Raw genomic sequence first — 4,273 nt, forward strand, 5'->3', positions numbered from 1 at the left:
AGGATTCCAGGACAAAGAGGGAGGGGCAGGTGGGGAGTGAGGATCACATAGAGCCCAGCATGGCTCCAGCACAGCAGAGACCTGGTCCCTGTGATCATACCAGATGCTTCTTCCATGCCTGGCCTTGGGCTAAATACAGCTCACTTTCTGTTTTATTCTACTGTAGAAATGAGTATTTTTATTCCCATTTTACAGATATCACATTGAGACTTGCGACTTTAAATAGTGTGTGTGTGTGTGTGTGTGTGTGTGTGTGTGTGTAAAAAAAGACAACACCATGCAGGAAAGAAAGTCATCCAGCTCAGCAGGGTAGTGTAAGGGTTGGGGCCCTTGGAATCCATTTGAGTAGGAATTGGAATCCATGTGACTATGCAGCACAGGTGGGCACAGTCATTCTGGGGAGGAAACAGGAGAAAGATAGAAGGCACTTGAGATGGCAGGTTTGGCAGACCCCAGGCCTCCTCACCCTCCCTTCCTCACTGAACACCAGGCCCTGTGGTTTCTCTTGGCTGTGCTGAGGGTCACACTCAGGCCAGCTGGGACCCCAGGCTCTGGGCTCCTGTCTCATCAGCCAGACCCAATCCTTGGAGCCTGAGGCTCTCAGATCCTGAAACCATTGCTGATTGCACACCATTGGAACTCTCTGCAGCGGACGTGATTCTGGATCCGGACACCGCGCACCCCAACCTCCTTATTTCTGAGGACCGGAGGAGCCTGAGGAGGATAAAAGAAATGCATAGCCTGCCTGACAACCCCAGGAGATTTCAGGATTATCACTGTGTGCTGGGCCGTGAGAGTTTTACATCAGGCAGACACTTCTGGGAGGTGGAGGTGGGGGACAGGAAACAGTGGCAATTGGGGGTGTGTAGAGAGAATGTGGAGAGAAAACATTATGTTAAAATAACACCCCAGAATGGCTTCTGGACAATAGCACTGTTCGATGGGCATGACTTCCATGCTCAAACCGATCCCTGGAGCAAACTCACAATTGCCAACCCTCCTAAAAGAGTGGGGGTTTTCCTGGACTATGAGATGGGGGAGGTCTCGTTCTATGATGCCATCGATGGATTTCTCATCTTCACCTTCTCACAGGCTTCCTTCTCTGGGCCTCTGAGGCCTCTTTTCAGGGTTTTCTTAGAGGAGCCCACTGCCTTGTCCATTTGCCCAGCACAAGAATGAGTGGGGAGTTTTCTTGTGTCTGACCCTCTTCCTGGCCCTTCCCTGGAGACCCCAGTGGCCTCAGGTTCAGCTGATGGCAATGACGACCCTCAGGAAGAAGTAAGGTCTTTGCTTCTCTCATCCCAGCCCTGAGCAGAAGGCCTCCTTAATAAGAAAATGTTACAGCAATGAAATACTTACAAAAACACACTGAGTGAAGCACTTTCCTAATTACCTTTCAACTTTTCCACATTACAGATGAGGAGACCAGGGTGCAGGAAGTTATTTAACTTTCCAAAGGTGACTCAGCTCCCTTTCTGCATCCATATCTCACAGTCACAGATAACTTAGAAGGTGGTGAGTGCTGGGCTAAGTGCTTCAGGTGAATCTCACTCCCCAATCCTCACAACACCCCTGTGAGGTGGCCTCATTGAAAGTATGGAAAGGGAGGCAGGGCCCAGGGAAGTGACACATAATTCATGCAGAAAGTAGTGCTGCTGGGAGGTGTTTGACCTCTGACCCTACTTCTACCTCCAGTCTATTCCTTTGCAGCCAGTTGTTCCTGTTGGGCAGGGTCATGGGCAGCCTGAGGTTCCCTTCCCAGGGCCCCAGGGAGAAGGTCACTGTAGGTGACTACAAAGGGCACACCCCACCTGGTTTATGTGCAGCCACATACTAGTGAGAGGTCATCGTTTACAGAAATAATGTTAAAAGAACGGTGGGGTAGGTTACAAGGTGTGTGTCTTAAAGATGCAGAGGTAATGATGTTCATTACAGAATTATTTGTAATATAGAAAAATCTGGAACAGCAGACATGTACAAGAGTTAGAGAATGGATAAACAGCACGTTGTCTGACAGTAGAGGGGTTTGCAATCCATAAGTCTGTTGGCCATCTGTACCTCCTCTTTGGAGAAATGTCTATTCACACTCTTTGCCCATTAAAAAAATCAGATTATTTGGTTTGTTGGTGTTAAGTTGTAAGAGTTCTTTATTCATTTTGGATATTAATCCTGTATGGGATGTATCATTGTGAAGTGTGGTAGCAGTCATCTCAGGTAGAAACTATAGTTTAACTCTAACCCTGCTGTTTGGCTTCTGTACTTATTTGCTTTGTTTAACAATAGAAAAGTTACTTTGATTTTCTGAACTTATGTTTGCTATCCCAATCAATGAATCCTCCATCATTGGTGGTTTGAATATCGCATTGATTGTCATCTTACTGGTTTTAGAAAGCACATTCTTCTGTACTTGGAAACCAGGACAGCACAATTACCCTAAATTGCCTCAGTGGCTACAGATAATGCGTTCCGGTTGACTCAGTGGTCCCAAGACCAGGACAGCACAATTATTCTAAATTGCCTCAGTGGCTCCAGGCAATGTGTTTCCGTTGATTCAGTGATCCGGAGACCCAAAACTATAATTTAACTAACTTGCTTCAATTCCGCTCTGTAACAAACTGCTTTTTTGCAAACAGGTTCCTCATTCCAAACCCTGAGATGTAATCAATACCTTTGTGATTTTTGCCTATACACGTATAAATCTGGTGTTGCGGCTACTTAATTACTACGAGATTTGAGAGAGCAAAATGCCCCCTCATAGTCCCGGATTTGAAATAAAAGTGACTCCTTAATTCGACTTCTTGAAGCATCCTTGTGTGAATCGCGGGATACATTACAACAATCGGCAAATATCTTCTTCCATTCAGTAGGTTGTCTTTTTGTTTTATTGATGGTTTCCTTTGCTGTGCAAAATCTTCTTAGTTTGATGTGATCTCATGTTTATTTTTCTTTTGTTGCCCTTGCCCATGGAAACATAGCTAAAAGGACATTACTAAGGGCAATGTCAGAGAATTCACTGCCCATGTTTTCTTCTAGTTTTATAGTTTCCGGTCTTACATTTCAGTCTTTAATCCATTTTGTGTTCATTCTTGTATAAGGTGTAAGAAAGTGATCCAGTAACATTCTTTTGTGTATATCTCTCCAGTGTTCCCAACACCATTTTGAAGAGACTGTCTTTACCACGTCATATATTCTTGCCTCTTTTGTCACAGATTAATTGACCATATGAATGAGAGTTCATTTCTAGACTTTCTGTTTTGTCCCATTGAACTATGTGTCTGTTTCCATGTCAGTCTCATGCTGTTTTTATTCATGTAGCCTTGTAGTATAGTTTATATCAGGGACGGTGATACCCCCAGCTTTGTTCTTTCTCAAGATTTCTTTGCTTATTCGCGGTCTTTCTGGTTCCATATAAATTTTAGAGTTTGTTGTTCTACTTCTGAGAAGGAGGCCATTGGTGTTTTAAAAAGGATTGCATTGAATGTGGATATTGCTGTAGGCAGTAAGGACATTTTAACAATATTAATCCTTCCAACCCATGAGCATGTATATCCTATCCTTCCATTTATTTGTATCCTCTTCAATTTCTGTCTTCAGTGTCTTACAGTTTTCAGACTCTAGGTCTTTCACCTCTTTGGTTAAATTTATTCCTAGGAATTTTATGCTTTGTGTGTAAACTTGTAAATGAGGTTTTTAAATTTTCTCCTTCTGATGATTCATTATTGCTGTATAGAAATGCATCAGGTTCTGATTTTCTATCCTGCAACATTACTGAATTTATTGATTGGTTATAATCGTTTTGTGGGGGGTTTTTTTGGTGGAATCCTCAGGTTTTTATATATATTGCATCATGTCCTCTGCAAATAGTGAGAGTTTTACTTCTTTCTTTCTGATTTGTATGCTTTTAATTCTTTGTCTTGTCTGTCTGCTGTGGCCAGGACTTCCAATACGGTGGGAGCACAAGTGGTGAGAGTGGGCGTCCTTGTCTTATTCCTGACCTTACAGGAAAGAGTTTTCAGCTTTTCACCATTGAGTATATCTTAGCTGTAGGTTTAGGAATCATTGTTTAATAAAGAGATTTGTTTATAATCATAACAAACTTTGATCCAGTCTGGGTATTTAAATTGCCTACATTTTGCTATTGCAGATTTTACTAAGATAAGCACAATTAGGTAGATACTCTTGGTGCACCCCCTTGTGGGCTTTGTGCACAGTCTTGTTGTAGTTAAGCCTTGATTGTTGTAGGTAAAACTGGGAGGATTTTTTAAAAAATATA

General features: G+C 42.8%; 1 pseudogene; it reads left to right on the forward strand.

Annotated features, from left to right (window-relative positions):
* Window positions 1–4,273, forward strand: part of LOC102257919 — a 13,479-nt pseudogene that overhangs the window by 3,145 nt on the left and 6,061 nt on the right.

The sequence above is a fragment of the Myotis brandtii genome, unplaced genomic scaffold (assembly GCF_000412655.1).
Source record: "Myotis brandtii unplaced genomic scaffold, ASM41265v1 scaffold972, whole genome shotgun sequence".
Taxonomy (NCBI): Eukaryota; Metazoa; Chordata; class Mammalia; order Chiroptera; family Vespertilionidae; genus Myotis; species Myotis brandtii.